We start from the raw sequence: 14,681 nt of genomic DNA, 5'->3' as shown, positions 1-14,681 counted from the left end.
GCCCAAGGACAGTCACCTAAATTCCAGCCCAAGATGCATGGGAGAAAGTCCAGAGTGTCAGAAAGGCTAGACTTCACGTGTGCAGTGTCAGATACGAAAGATGCTATTAGGTTAGGGGTGTCAACAGCTATAAGAAAGCCACAAAAGAATACCATGTTTTTGTTGGTGCCATCCTGGTTCCATAGGGCAAATTAAAAGCAACTCAGCAGAAATCTTTAAGTTTTCCCAAAACAGCCACCTTCCTAAATCCTTCCAAATTTTACTGGTTTTTTTCAAAGTTTACCTCTGAAAGGAGAAGAGAACTTCAGAATGGTAATCTTAATCGGCAAACATAAGGTTTCTCCTTTGAATAAGAATCGTGTAGCTGTGGTTACCACCTGTCTCTGCTAGCTCTGTCAGAAGGGGTACCGACGAATCCAACCCTGCTCTATTTAACCACGGGCATTATCAGATATCTTGCTTTTTTCTACTTCTTGGTTATGTGCCAGCAATGGAGAGGAATGTTACCATCTGATATTCAAATTAAAGACAAGACACCATGAAACAATAACTTCAGCAGGAAAAATTAAAGGAGAGCTGGGGGAAAAGAATTAGACAACAAGAGAAGCAGCATAATGTATATACTCTGAAGCACGCAAGCGGCCAAAGAAGAGTCTCTTCAGAGCATCAGCTCCTATCCTGGGAGCATCTTTAATGACCTGTGATGTAGTTCACTAAACGCCATCCTATTAAATTCCCTTTTGCCTGATTAGCGGTTGCCAAAAAACTTTTGGAATATAACTTTCTGCCTAAAATTGGAGCATTTACCACAATTTTTAAAAGTACAAACTCTATAAGGCAGAATCTTTGCGTAATTTTAAGTTTCTAAAGTAATGTTATTGCCTTGCAATATTTTTACCCCTTGAGTTGTAAACTTCATAAAAACATTCAAAAATAGACTGCAACACAAGCATCTCTAGCTATAGGAACTCTTTCTAACAAAATTCAAAATGTGAATGAATCTGGACCATAAGGGATACTTATATTTTCATTGTATATGAAGATAAACAGATTCTGTCTAAAAGAGAGAAAATAATCAATGCTTTGAGTTAAAATTAGGAAAAACTCTACCAAAATCACTGGCTCCCCCCAAACCACACGCTTCTCTCGACTCTCCCACTTCTCTGAGGGCGCACTTGTCACCGTTTCCTCTTCCCGACTATCACCCCACCTGACAGGTGTCAGCTCTGGACTGTCTACCTCAGGGGCCTCAAACTCTAATGCTCACAGGGGAAGAAGATATACAGTCATCTCTTGGTATCTGAGGGGAACTGGTTCCAGAACCACCTCCCGTCCCCCATCTCCAAAATCTGCAGATGCTCAAGTCCCTTATATAAAATGGCACAGTACTTGCACATAATCTACCTCCTCCTATGCTTTACAACATCTCTGATTACTTACATTACCTAGCACGATGTAAATGCTATGTAAATAGATGCCAGTGTACAGCTAATTCAAATTTTGTTTTTTTGGGACTTTCTAAAAAAATTTTCCCCAAGTATTTTCAATCTTTGGTTGGTTGGATCCCCGCATGTGGATACCGCAGATACGGAGGGCCGACTGCATAGAGCTATAATGACAGGAACAGATTATTACACATCGAATAAAAAAAGAATCCTGTGTCCTGCCTAATAACTTAAAGGGGGATAAAAGTGGGACAGGGACAGAATTCCAATGCAGAAGAAATGAAAACAACAGAAAATCAACCCTTACAACCACTATTATAATAACTGATTAAGCAATAATCATCAATGAATGCTAAATGAATGCTGAGGAACAGAATATTCACACAGTCTTAGACTCTTCCCCCTAACACTCATCAGGGGAAAGTTACCTTTACAATGAAGAGCATCCGGCATCATTACCAAAAAACCCCAAACTGGATAAACAGACATTACACATCTTCTGATGTAACACACTGAAAAGGAATCAACATCATCTATGAAGTATCCTTGCCAAAATGTTTCCATCTGAATTTAATCATGAGGAAACAATCCACATTGGCCTGGACTCTTCAATAATATCACTACAGTAAAAGATTTAAGAGGAAAAAAGGCTAAGAGATTGTCAGAGACTAAAAAGATAGAACTTAAATACAGTGTGTGATCTCTGACTGGATCCTGAATTGAGGGGTAAAAAAGATAGCTACAAATAACATTATTGGGAAAACAGAATATTGGACAATAATATTGCATCAATGTTAAATTCCTAAGTGTATTAATTTGTGGTTATGTAGGAGAAATGTCTTTGTTCTTAGGAAAAACATGCTGAAGTATCAATATACAGGGGATGAGTGTCATAATATCTGCAATCACTCTCAAATGGTTCAGAAAATAAAGCCTGGCTCTGTGTGTGTGTGTGTGTGTGTGTGTGTGTGTGTGTGTGTGTGTGTGTGTGTGTGTGTGTGTGTGTGTGCGCGCGCGCGCGCGTGTGAGTGTGTATGTGGGCACACATACCTGTCTGTGTGTTCAAAGAAAAAAGCCAATGTGGTAAATTGTTAAAATTATCAAATTTGCAATATAGCTTTTAAAAACAAAAGGTATTTATCAGTCAAAATATCAAAAAGAAAAGCAATGCAAGCACTTATTATCTGGAAAAAAAATTAAATGTAACTGTTACCAGCTTTAGTTGATCAGATGGAAAATTTTTTAATGCTATGACATTTTTGGAATGTTCTAATATGAAATACTAATTTAGGAATTTTCCTGATTATTCCCAATAGATTATAGAGGTTAACTCTGTTAAACACTAAACACACAAAATAACTGGGCTCCATGCAAGCCTCACAGTGAGTCTAAAATATAACGACCCACTGAATTCACAGATCATGGGAAAGAAGCTGACGACCCAATGGAACCGGCCATCTAAACAGCTACATGCAACACTGTTTTCCACTCAAGCCCAATTTCAAAGGAAAGTAGTTTTCAATGGTTGGTTGGTCAAAAACAACATTAAGTAGCAAGCACTAAAAAGTTAATTGAATGTTTGCCAGAAAGAGTATGACTCGTTTTTATACTGGATAATTAATTTCTTTGTTTTTATAAGAATTTTAAAGAGTGACCAACATGCACCCTGTGGGTAATTAACTTCATTCAAAAAGACTTCTTACTTTTGTGGCATGCACTATGCTTAGGTTTGGAAACACTCCAAGAATGTTTTTATTTGTTTTAAAATTTTGCTTCTTCTAGTATTTTTTTTCTTTACCTTAAGAATATACATTAAGTGTTATAGTATTTAAACTCCATTACAAATACCTTTAATAATATCATTGACATTATATGTCTAAGTAAATCCTCATAAAGAAAATAGGTTTTATAATATGAAGCATTCTTAAGTAAATTATAATCAAATGCAATGGATCTTAGTAACTTTAGATGTGCAAGCTAAAAATTTGTTTTGGGATGATTGGTCTGGGTTTAAAAAAAAAAAAAAACTGAACATGTGGAAAGTTTCCATAAGCCTGCTGAAAGAAATTATAAATATTTATATACACTACTACTTTATGAAGCACGACTTTAAGAAATAATTTTAAAGATTAATATGGCATCCTAAATGTGAATTATTTTGTGATGAATTTGCTATGATTTTAAAAATTATGATTTCTTGCTAACTTAGGATAAAATTCACATGCTCCCAATCAAAATCTTTGTTAATATGAATCCTAAAGAGAAAAAAATTCTGTAAATCAGAATAAGTTAAAAACAAACAAGACCCTATAAGTAGGTGTGCCTCCCTTGTGTAACACCTTCCTTATGAAATCTCTCTGAAAATCGGGAATATTGCTTCTTAAATACATCCTATGTGTGACAATTTCCATAAAAAGTTTTTCTGCTGTAGTAATTCAAAGAATCTGAACCATTTCATAACTTTCTACTCTATTTTCCGAGACTGGATCTCACAGTCCACATGGCACACGTTTTCAATGACACCAGCGTTATACAATGTTTGTGCTTGTTTCCTGGTTCTTGGCAGAGTTACACAATAGTAGCTGGCTCACTGGCTCCCCGCTCAGCCTTCCAAGTAGTTACATATAAAATAGTCATGCATTTTATCAGCAACATTCTAGCTCCCCAAATCAATGAAAATCCCAAGAAATGATACAGCATTCTAGTTATTTGTCCATTAACATGATTTTGAGACAAATGCCTCTATTAAAAGTGTAGTTCATCAACATGTATATAAGACTATTGTACTCTTCATCATTTCTTGGCTTTTTTAAAGAATAGAAGACTTACTTTGGCAATAAGAAATAATGGGGAAAATGGGAAGCAGTGGCTAAATTTCTGGTGTTGAAACCGTTCAGTAAAGGCAAGAGTGCAGGGATAATTAGTCAAGTTATCCAGTCAGTGGTTTTACTCTGGCCTAAGTTTTACACCATCATACAAATACCTACTCCTCTCCAAAATATTCTAGTAGACAATTAATGGGGAGGCAAACAAAGAAGCATTAACATAAGTAGATGCTAGTTAATGTGGCAATTGAAGAAAATAAGGCGAAAAGGGAATCCTAATTATAGGTACTTTTCTTTTAAAATTACCCAAATCCCACAATCTAGGAGGATAAAAATCACTGTTAATATAATTAGGGTTTTCATTTTCTCTTAATTTTTTCTACACACATTTCTATTTTTTTCCTGTATAAATGAAATCATACTAAACAGTTTATATCCCATTTTCACTTAACATTATAGTCCAGAGCATGTTCCCACTGCTGGGCATTTAGGTTTTCCCTCCATTTTTTTCCCTCTGTGTTCCTTTGTGTTCTTCAACATCAACAGGACTGGAAGCATCCTGAGACCACAGACTGCCTTTCTTGACTGGTTTCCCAACATTTATTAGTCCACTGTTGCACACGGAATATACATTTACACGTTGACTTTAAAAAGAACTATGTTGTAACCTGGTCCTCTGTGTCACAAAACTGAATTTTATAGTGAAAGCAAGATAAATAATCATGATTAAACAATCAAAGGCAGAATTTCTGAAGCAAGGTGGTAGAATGAAAGAGGGATTCATTTCTGTTCTTATCCAATTCTCCTGCCCTCCCCCCAAAAAAGTTATTAAAGAAACTTAAAACAGTGTTTAACCTACAATGCTAAAGCAAGCAGGAGAAGAGAAAATAACAGGTGGAGATGTCGCTGTTTTCAGCAAATGGAAAAGGGGTGGCTGGGTGAAGGGAAAGGACAAGCTGATATTTCAAGTACTTGCAAATGCAAATGAGTAAACACACTGCTTCCCAGGACAGACAGGGAAAAGCTGGGGAATCAGAGGCACCAGGCCCCTTGGAGGACGGGCAGGGGGTTACCAGAGGGGGGCTGGTTGAATGGGTTACAAGTCAGCCCCCAGATGGCCTTCCCAATGTAAGTGTCCAGGTACCTACTCCTTCTTCACTCTGGCAGAAGACGTGAGGTTTTTCATCAGAGAACGGGGTTAAAAGAGTCCACCAAGTGCCCAGCAGTACAATGAAAGCAAAAAAAGAGAACCCCATGGAGGCAAATGCGAGTGAAATTCTAAAATCTAAATTTGCTAGAGAGAGAATACTGACAGGATATGCATGACTGGGATTCCCAATGGCACAGGATTTCTCGACTATATTTTTAAACGCTAAGATAATGGAGTCATTTGTCCAAAATTCTATAGGAAAATAAATACCAGTTTAGAACTTTTTATTCAACCAAATGACCTGTGGTAAGCGGAATTCTGAAAGTGACTCTCGCTTGTGTACAATGCCCTCCCCTTTGAGTGTGAGTGAAACCGGGAGTATGAGGAGACCTCCGCTCTTACAATTATGCAGAACTGAGAGGAGCCAGGTAGGCCTAATCCAATGACACGAATCCTTTAAAAGGAGAGTTTTCTCTGGCTGGTAGCAGAAAAGAAAGCCAGGGATTCAAAGCATGAGAAGGATCTGATGGGCCCTTGCTGGTCGGAGGATGGAGGGGAGGGAACAAGGAACGTGGGCAGCCTCAAGTACAGCCAGCTAGGAACTGGGACCCCAGTCCTACAGCTGCAAGGAACAGAAATCTGCCAGCGCAGAAAAACTGGAAAAGGGGCCCCAAGCTCAGGCTGGCTGACATCTTGACTTTGGCCTTGTAAGAGCTTGAGGAGAAAACCCAGCTGACTTCTGACCTACAGAAACTGTGAGAAATGAAGAGAAACTGTCTAAGATGCAATGTTGTATGAGCCCCCTCTTTGCCCGCGCCCTGGTATTAGGAGCCCCTCCTTGGGAACAGTCACAGGATGGCATGAGAGCTTAGCCCCATACCCAGGATGAGGCTGGGTTCAGCAAGAATTGGCTTTGATCTTCACCCCCACCCCCATTCACCAAAGCACAACATTAAAAGATCTGGGAGAAACAATAGAGAGCAGGGTTATTACTTTCTTAGAGAGTCGGAAGGTTGAAACAGACTTGCTTTTTACCTAGCTTTACAGCTTTATACTATAACATAATGGAACAGAGCAAGGTTCCATATTGGGTTCCAGGGGTGGGTAAACTGAGCACGAGGACCAGTGAGCAGCAACAGTTGGGACCTGCTTTCAGCTGCCATCAGCAACCTCACGCCTCTTCTTTTCTTGCCCCGACGCTCCTGTTCTGCTTTCCATGCCCGCTACGCCCAAGTCAAGTCTCGACTCCTTTACTAGTCCAGTCACTAGCCCAACTGGATATTCCCACCTTCACACAGTCAGCCCCACACTCACTGAGGGCACTGTTGGTCCCTGTCTTGTGACCGCAGCACCAACGCCGTGAATGTCCACCATATGCCAGGAAACCTGTGCGAACCATCTCATTTCATCTTCACCTCAACCCTACGAAGGAGGTATTGTCATCCTCATCTTGTAGATGAGAAAGCACAGGTCCTATACAATGTGCAGGCCACACAATTAGTGAAAGAATGTATGCACTGGAAAATCTCACTCCGAAGCCCATTTGTTTTTTTTCCCCAATTAGAATCATGGCCCAATTTACCAAGACTCAACCAGGAACCCTATGCTTTTATCCTCTTTTCCTTTTTATTGTAAATAAGACTCCTAAAGTAATGACTGCTGACAGGTCAATGATCAATAAGAAATGTGATGCACTGATTTTAAGAAAAGTATCTGTCTTAAGCATCTCTTCAAAATGCTTAAGGCAGAGCTGTGAAATGTCTAAGAAACAAGTAAGAATTGTCTGCTAGCTTCAGGAGAGAAATAATTGTCACAAACTCTAACTTTAGTGGGAAACTGAAGCCATTACAGATATATCAAGAACTTTCCAAAACAGCTGACATAGCTGAAAAGGAAGACACAAATATTCTAGGCAGATATCTAATGGGCCGATAGAACAGGGAGCAAGGGCTCACTGAAGCAGTCACCAAGGAAGCCGCCCCTTGTTTAGGATTTACCATGTGAAGAAAGGTAGGAGCTTAAAAGCACATCAAAGAAAAAATGAAATGTTTCAAGAGCAAAAGACCTTACTTTGAATACAGTTTGAAGGTTACTGGAGCAATGAAGGCTTCCTATATAGAGCAAAAGAGGAAGGTATTTTTGATCAAAACATCATCAGGCTCATATTTAAATAGTCTTAGCTTATATCCCAGCCCATCAAGAAAAATTCTCTAAGAGAAAAATACACTAAAATAGTTCCATATTAAATATTTGATTTTATATATTCAATAAACATATATAAAATGTTCATAGATGATTTTGACATTTTTATAGTAAGTGCTCAATAAACATTAAGTGACTGAATAAATGAATAGAAAAGAGGTTTCCAGGAAATGAACTCCAATTTAAAACACTGACCAACAGAAAATCATGTTTCCACTTTCAACAGTTCAATGTACAGGAACCAAGGAGCTCACTCACACACCACACCGCACTTGCCAGGATGACCAGATACCCCCTCTCCTACATTTGAAACCAGACAGCATTGAGATGTGAGGCCGGCAACAATTACCTGGTTGGTTTTGTTCTTCTCTCTTACTATTTTCTACCTTATATGGTCATTTTCTTCTTATTTGCTCTTATGAACCTTGAAGGCTAAGACCCCCTGCTGACAGTAGGTACAGTATTTATGACATTGAACAGTGTGTACTGGTTAGGGAAAGGGAAAGTTTTTAAAATGTGCAACATTCCCAAGGCAAATATAGTTGTAACTACAACTTTGGATTACATTCCATTGCTTCCATTAGAACAGCTAATTGTCAACTGAGAGCTTATTTCAAGACAACATAAAAATGGAAAAGGGTAAGGATTTAGCCCTAATAAAAATAAAATAAAATGTGCGATTCCTTTGGTGATATAGGGCAGACGATTACAGTAGGAAAGAAGAAATGTATTTTGACCTTTGTACCTACTCTGCTGGGCAAAACATTCAGTTAAAGATAGAAGACAACTGACCCTGTTTCTTTCTGTTTTTCTTCAAGAGTTCTTTTGAGAAGGATGATTAAATAGACATGGGGTATACAGAAATATTAAAAGAGGTGGTATTTTAATTATGAGGGTGAATTTATATAAGAAAGCTCCGAATAAGGATTGAGAATATCTGATAAAAGTTGATATGGGCAAAAGAGAGGTAAGCAGCTGAAGCTGGACGGGCAGAAGGAGATAACTGTGGTAAACTCACATCAGATAGGCTAGGACAGTGCTGAGAGCAGGGGGATCAATGAGAAGGAAGGGGAAGCAGTCAGAGCAGAAGACGACCAGGAAAGATCCGGCTACAGGAGTGAAAAGAAGTGACAAATACAGTCAACGATATGAAGGGAAACAAGCACCTAAGGCACAAAAGCCAGATGAGATACACAAAGCACAGAGGAAAACACCTGAGAAGATGAAAGTTTGGTCCAGTAAAACGAACTCCTGGCTCTGTAGGGATTCTGCTGGGTCACCTCACAGGACAACTTGCAGAAACTTACACACTGAATGGCTCCTCCCTACTTCTTACATGTTTATCTCATCTTAAAGGACACATACATTTCAAATGATAAATTCAAAACCAAAGACAAAACATTCCTTCCCGTAAGGCCTATACTAATTCATTGTTAAATAACAAAGCTTTCTTTCAGTAATTTAGGCCTTGACATTATTCTCTTAAAAGATAGAGAGTTCACAAAATAATTAGCAACTTTCTCAATATACATCTCAAATACTCAAGAGTGTATTTTAAAGCCTACTTATAAAATAAATTTTAATATGTTGAAATAATGTAATAAAGAATGATTTCCATTTTAGATTCTTTGACATTTCAAAGATGGATAACTGACCAACTGAAGGATCAACCAACAGATACATATGCTGTTGGAATTTTGTAAAAACAAACAAACAAACAAACAAAACCCAATGTGTTTCAAAAATCAACCTAAACTTTATAGCAGAACTAATGATTAGGGATAACAAATATTTTTGTTTTACTAATCTGACAATATAGTCTATTTTACCATGTTAAGATTTAATATTTTAACACAGTTTTTAAATTTTTGAAATATTATGTGCTGCTTTTTAAAATAATCATTTTTATTGTAAAAGAAGAAAAACTGGAGCAATCGAGTTTTCATCTGCTTTTTTTATATTTGCAAAATTTTTGCAATCAAGTAGAATAAAGAGAAGAAAATTACGGTGCTTTCTTATGAAAGTAGTATATGAAAAAAGGAATGAAGAGTCCTCCAAGTTGAAAGCTCAGGAGTTGACACACCTGTCTGTGCTATAGTTGCTGACAGACAGAACACACTGAATTTGTTTATTGATATGTTTAGTTCAGTTCAATCAATTAGTTCTTAACCAAGCCCTTACGAAACAGATGAAAGTGCACAGAAAACCCAAAACTTTCAGAGAAAAGTGGCAAAATAAGCATTTACAATGTATATCTGAATTTTGTAATATATAAAGTTGTATACATGGAAATTGCTCAATAAATATTTGATGACTGAATGAATGACTGATGTTTCAAAACATCCCGGTTTTGAAAACAAATTGTTAAAAGAGGAAAATCTCTTCTTTGTTAATATGAAAACTGGCTACAAGTTAACTATCAGCAAAAGTCATTCACTGCTACAATTTATACGCATATTGTAAGACCACATAACACCATTGTGCTTGAGTTAACAAGCAAAGCAGCTATTCCATTTATGTTGGCAATGTTCCGCAAACAACAGAGCTAAGTCCAGTAGATACAACATTTTCAAAATGCATGTAAACTATTTAGATGAATTCTTTCTGCTGACAATCCCGGGAGAGAAAAGAGAAAATGATGTGTTTTACCCTAAGAGCTCAAAGCCCTCTTGGGAGGTAATTCAATTGAAATTTTACATTCAGTCTAGCCAGGCAGTGATAAACAGATGCTTAAATTAGCTGCCTTATACCATAATCAAATATCTTAAGGAAAAAACTTTTTAACAAGAATATAGAGAAGAGGGTAAAGAGAAAAAAGAGGGGAAAGAAAATTTTTTTTTAAACTTACTGATATTTTTAGGGAAAAAAACATGTTTTTGTAACTTCTTCTGTAAGTAGTACACCATAAGAATCAACCATGCCTTTCAATACATTACTGGTTAGTTCACAGCATTACCAGTTAGCACACAAATAATCAGAAATAACTAAATTTATATTAAGTTTTTTGAAACTGATATAATTTGCTGGGCTTTTTTTTTAAACAGTTGCATGTACAAAATGTAATTTGTATCTGTGTCTTTTACAATAAGCATCTTCAAGTCTTTGCTGAAAGTAATTAGTGGTACAAATAATAAATAAATAAAAGATGAAAGACTAAAGCTCATTCACAAAATTACTCCCACGTATCAAAATGGGTAAAACCATAAAAGCAGCTAAAAAAACAAATTATGACCAGTAACCAACCAAAGAAAGGTAACTTCACCTATATCAAAAGCCTGCAACCTTCATTTAGGTGACTCACTAGATTAACTAATGCTCTTATATTTTCTTCTAAAACTTATCTGCTGACACTCCCAGTCTGCAGAAAGCAGGCAGCTCATAAAGCCTGGAGCAACTCTCCATCAGTCCCATAAATATTGGCCTCCACTAGTTGAGCTATGTGTTTACCAAAAATCAGCTGTGCTGTTCTCAAACTAGTTCTTGCCAGTTGTACTTGTTACTGCAGCTATGTTGCTTAACTGAATATTAACCAAGGAGATATGAGTGCAAAAAGTGTCTTGTTTCTTACAAAAACTAAATTGAATGCTTCGGGAAGACTCAATATAGACCCATCACTGGGGGGAAAATGTCTGTTGATATAAGTGTGGGCAAGGATTTAAAAAACAAACCAGAAGCATTAGAAGTTAAAATCTAGAAGGATCCTGCACTGATTACTTTGCAAGGTTTTAAAGTTCTAACTTCAATTTAAAGAAAGTAAAACTGGAGATCACAGATGATGTACCAGAGGGTGTCTGATGCAAGAAAAGTCATGTTAAATTCCAACCAGACAACCAACACTCACTGAGCCTTGACCCCATTGAGAGAGCCAGGTGGAGGGACATTTATATGTCTCAACTGAGTATCGAGTGTTACGGTTTTCATGTATGAATCTTTTCTTTAAACAATTCTCCGCTTTAACTTCTTTTCTGTGATGAACTGACCAGCTGAGGTCTGATAAGAGCTTCTATGGACTCAGCTGGGACCTGGAGCACAGATGCAGGAGCTCACTCATGAGTGATAAGGCACCAGCACAGGCACAGGAACAGGATGCTTGGAGCACCCAGCCAGGCCTGGCTAGCAAGGAGAGGTCAAAGAGAACTTGAAAGGGGTTAAATCCTAAAAAGGATATAGAAGTTCAGCAGGCAGATAAGAAGAAGTGGTCTCTGAAGCAGAGAAAACAAAGGCGGGCGGTGCATTGCAGGCTTGTGAGTAAAGGGCAAAGGGGGGTGATGGAAGGTGAGGCTCATCCTACCTGCCACGGCCAAGGCTTTGATTTTTATCAGGAAGGCAGAATAATTTGAAGAACTTCAAGTAGAGCAGTAACCAGATCTCTATTTCAGAAATACTGCTCTAGCCCAGTATGGTGGACAGAGAAGGGTAGCTGTGAAATTAGAACCGGGCCCTTGGGGTCGGAAAAGAATATGGATTTCATGTCTAGGAGGTAGAATTGACAAGAATTCGAGAGAGAGCTGATTAGAAGAGTGCGAAAGAGAAGATGTCAGAGGACCCCACGGGCTTCTACCATGGGAATGAGATGGATGATGGGGGCCCTTGAACAAGCATGGACATGGGGGAGACCCAGAGGGAAGGGGCATGGCTCTCAGCCTAGAGGAAGACAGCTGAAGAAGGGCTTTAAACGTTTTTCTTAAGATGGGAGAGATCTGAGCATGTCTGCAGGCTGGGGAAGGGGGGATGGAGAGAAAGAGTTGGAAACGAGAGGTGATAGGATGCAGAGCAATGGACCGGATGCTGGCCAGGTGAGTCAGTTCACCACAACGGCAGCAGTATTCTAAAAGGTGGATTCGAGGGCCTAGAAATCTCTATTTAAAAAAGTCCCCCAAACTAGCACAAATTTAAAGGTTGAAAGTTTACAGGCCTGTCTAGTACTGAGATGTATGAGATGAATCTGATTTCGAAATGTGGTTAAGTCTATTTAGCTTTTCATAACAATTTTCCATAACAGATGTTGAATTTTAAAATTCAATGAATAGGGACTTCCCTGGTGGTGCAGGGGTTAAGAATGCACCTGCCAATGCAGGGGACAGGGGTTTGAGCCCTGGTCCGAGAAGATGCCACATGTCGCAGAGCAACCAAGCCCGTGCACCACAACTACTGAAGCCCGAGAGCCTAGAGCCCGTGCTCCGCAACGAGAAGCCCCTGCTTACCACAACTAGAGAAGGCCCGCGCGCAGCAACGCAGATCCAAATGCAGTCAAAAAATAATTACTTAATTAATTAATTAAAAATTCAATGAATAAATAAATAAATAATAAAAAGGCCTCCCAAGTTACTCTATTACTGCTCTGTGGAATGGAGCTGGAACCACTGACCAAGAGCTCACATGGAGGATTTGGTATCTAAGACTTAAATGCTTCACTTTTCAACTCTATAATTTCCTCCGGCGTTCCGTTTTAAATGGCCAATTAAAATTATAAAGAATTTTAATAACCTAAGGGTACAATCAGGTATCTTCCTCTCTAATCCTTAACTTTGTCTTTATCACCCCCAATTCTAGCGTGGATTGAAAAGCCTTTCTTGAGGTTTGTTCTCAGACTTCAGATGATTCAGCATCAAAACACTCCTGGGGTTCTTATCTGTTTCAGTCCCAGGCAGTCAATTCATCTTCCTAAATAGTTCACAGTTATCACCGGGAAAAGTCTTATGTTGCATTTTCATCTACTCTGCTCTCTGATCTCCTGCTTCCTCTCCCTATAAGCAACAGAAGTGGGGAAAGAAAAAAGAAGAGAAAGAGAGAGAGGAAAAGAGAGAAGAGCTACACGCGGAGTCTTTTCACTGTGAAGATAAAGCCTTTCTTGACTGTGCGATCACAAAAAGTTCTCTCCACACTCGCAACAATTTTGTAAGCAGCATTTCATGCCAGCCTCAGAGCTACACTATTTTACATAAGACAGCAAGTCCCGGTGTAACTTCACTTTCCTTAGCACCCCTTTAACAATGGTATCTGTCCAGAAACTGCTTTAGATTCTGTTTCCCTAATCATTTCCTCCACCAGCTTGTATCCCTTTCATAAAAGAGAACATTTCAAACAAAATTTAAAGATACTCTTAAAGAACATATTTAGAATAATTTCAATATGTGATTACTCCGGTCTATATTATTTTCCTATTCATGTCATGAGTGCAAGTTTCACTTCCTAAATAAGACTGACAGAAGTTACTCGAGAGCAGAGATCAGGTTATAAGTGCTGCAAGTAAAGTGAATATTAGTGTTAAGATGGGGAACTGGGAAGGAGATGAACACTTATTGGATGTCTGCTATGTGCTATGATGTATACGTTACCTCATTTAACTTTTACGACAACTCTGTGAGATATGATTATCCTCATTTTGCTGATAAGGAAGCTTGAGTTCACAGGGGCTCAGAGAACCATACAGCTATTGAGGGGCCAGGCCAGAATTCTTGGCCAGGTCTAGGAGTGCAAAGCCCACACTTTTCTTCGGTTATTATATATGGTGAGGAAAGAAAACAGGAATAGTTACATATTTGGGAGAAAAAAATTAAAAGGTTTACATGGAAGGACAGTAATAAAGGAAAGAGGCAGGAGAAAGCAAAGAAACTGCTTGAGAAACAGAAGAGGGACCGGAGCTCCAGGTGATGCCAGCACTTGGGGAGGGAGGGGGCAGCGGCAGGAGGGGAGGGGCGGCTGGTCACGCTGAATGTGGCCGATTCGTCCAAAAGCATCAACACAGGGAAGACCTGGCCTAGACGGAGTTCTTCAAACTTAAAACCCGAGGACAGGTGGTCAGAAATCATCACTGGGGCAGTGCCCACGAGAGCACTCAGCTCGAAGAGGCTCCCCTGGAGAAAAGGTGGGGCGCCTGTTGATGGGAGAGAACACAGGTGCGCTTGTCCTCGTGGGGAGGAAAGGTTGGTCATCTGGGGGAGAGTGGATACAGCACCGGGAGGAACAAGAGCAAAGGCACAGAGGTATTTGAATTAAAAACGCTTGTAATCAAATAAGAGACACAAAGGAGAAAGTGAATATACGGGAGACATGAAG

The 14,681-nt window shown here is 38.9% G+C and overlaps 1 protein-coding gene across 2 annotated transcripts in view; it reads right to left on the bottom strand.

Moving 5' to 3' along the window:
• Positions 1-14,681, bottom strand: part of TAF3 (TATA-box binding protein associated factor 3) — a gene marked incomplete at its 5' end in the record, with an annotated part of 151,475 nt that overhangs the window by 76,710 nt on the left and 60,084 nt on the right. The window lies entirely within an intron of this gene.

Source organism: Balaenoptera physalus (genome assembly GCF_965194825.1).
Source record: "Balaenoptera physalus genome assembly, chromosome: 2".
In the NCBI taxonomy this organism is placed as follows: Eukaryota; Metazoa; Chordata; class Mammalia; order Artiodactyla; family Balaenopteridae; genus Balaenoptera; species Balaenoptera physalus.
Note: the sequence above shows the minus strand (reverse complement) of the source record. Positions and strands in the feature narration are given on the sequence as shown.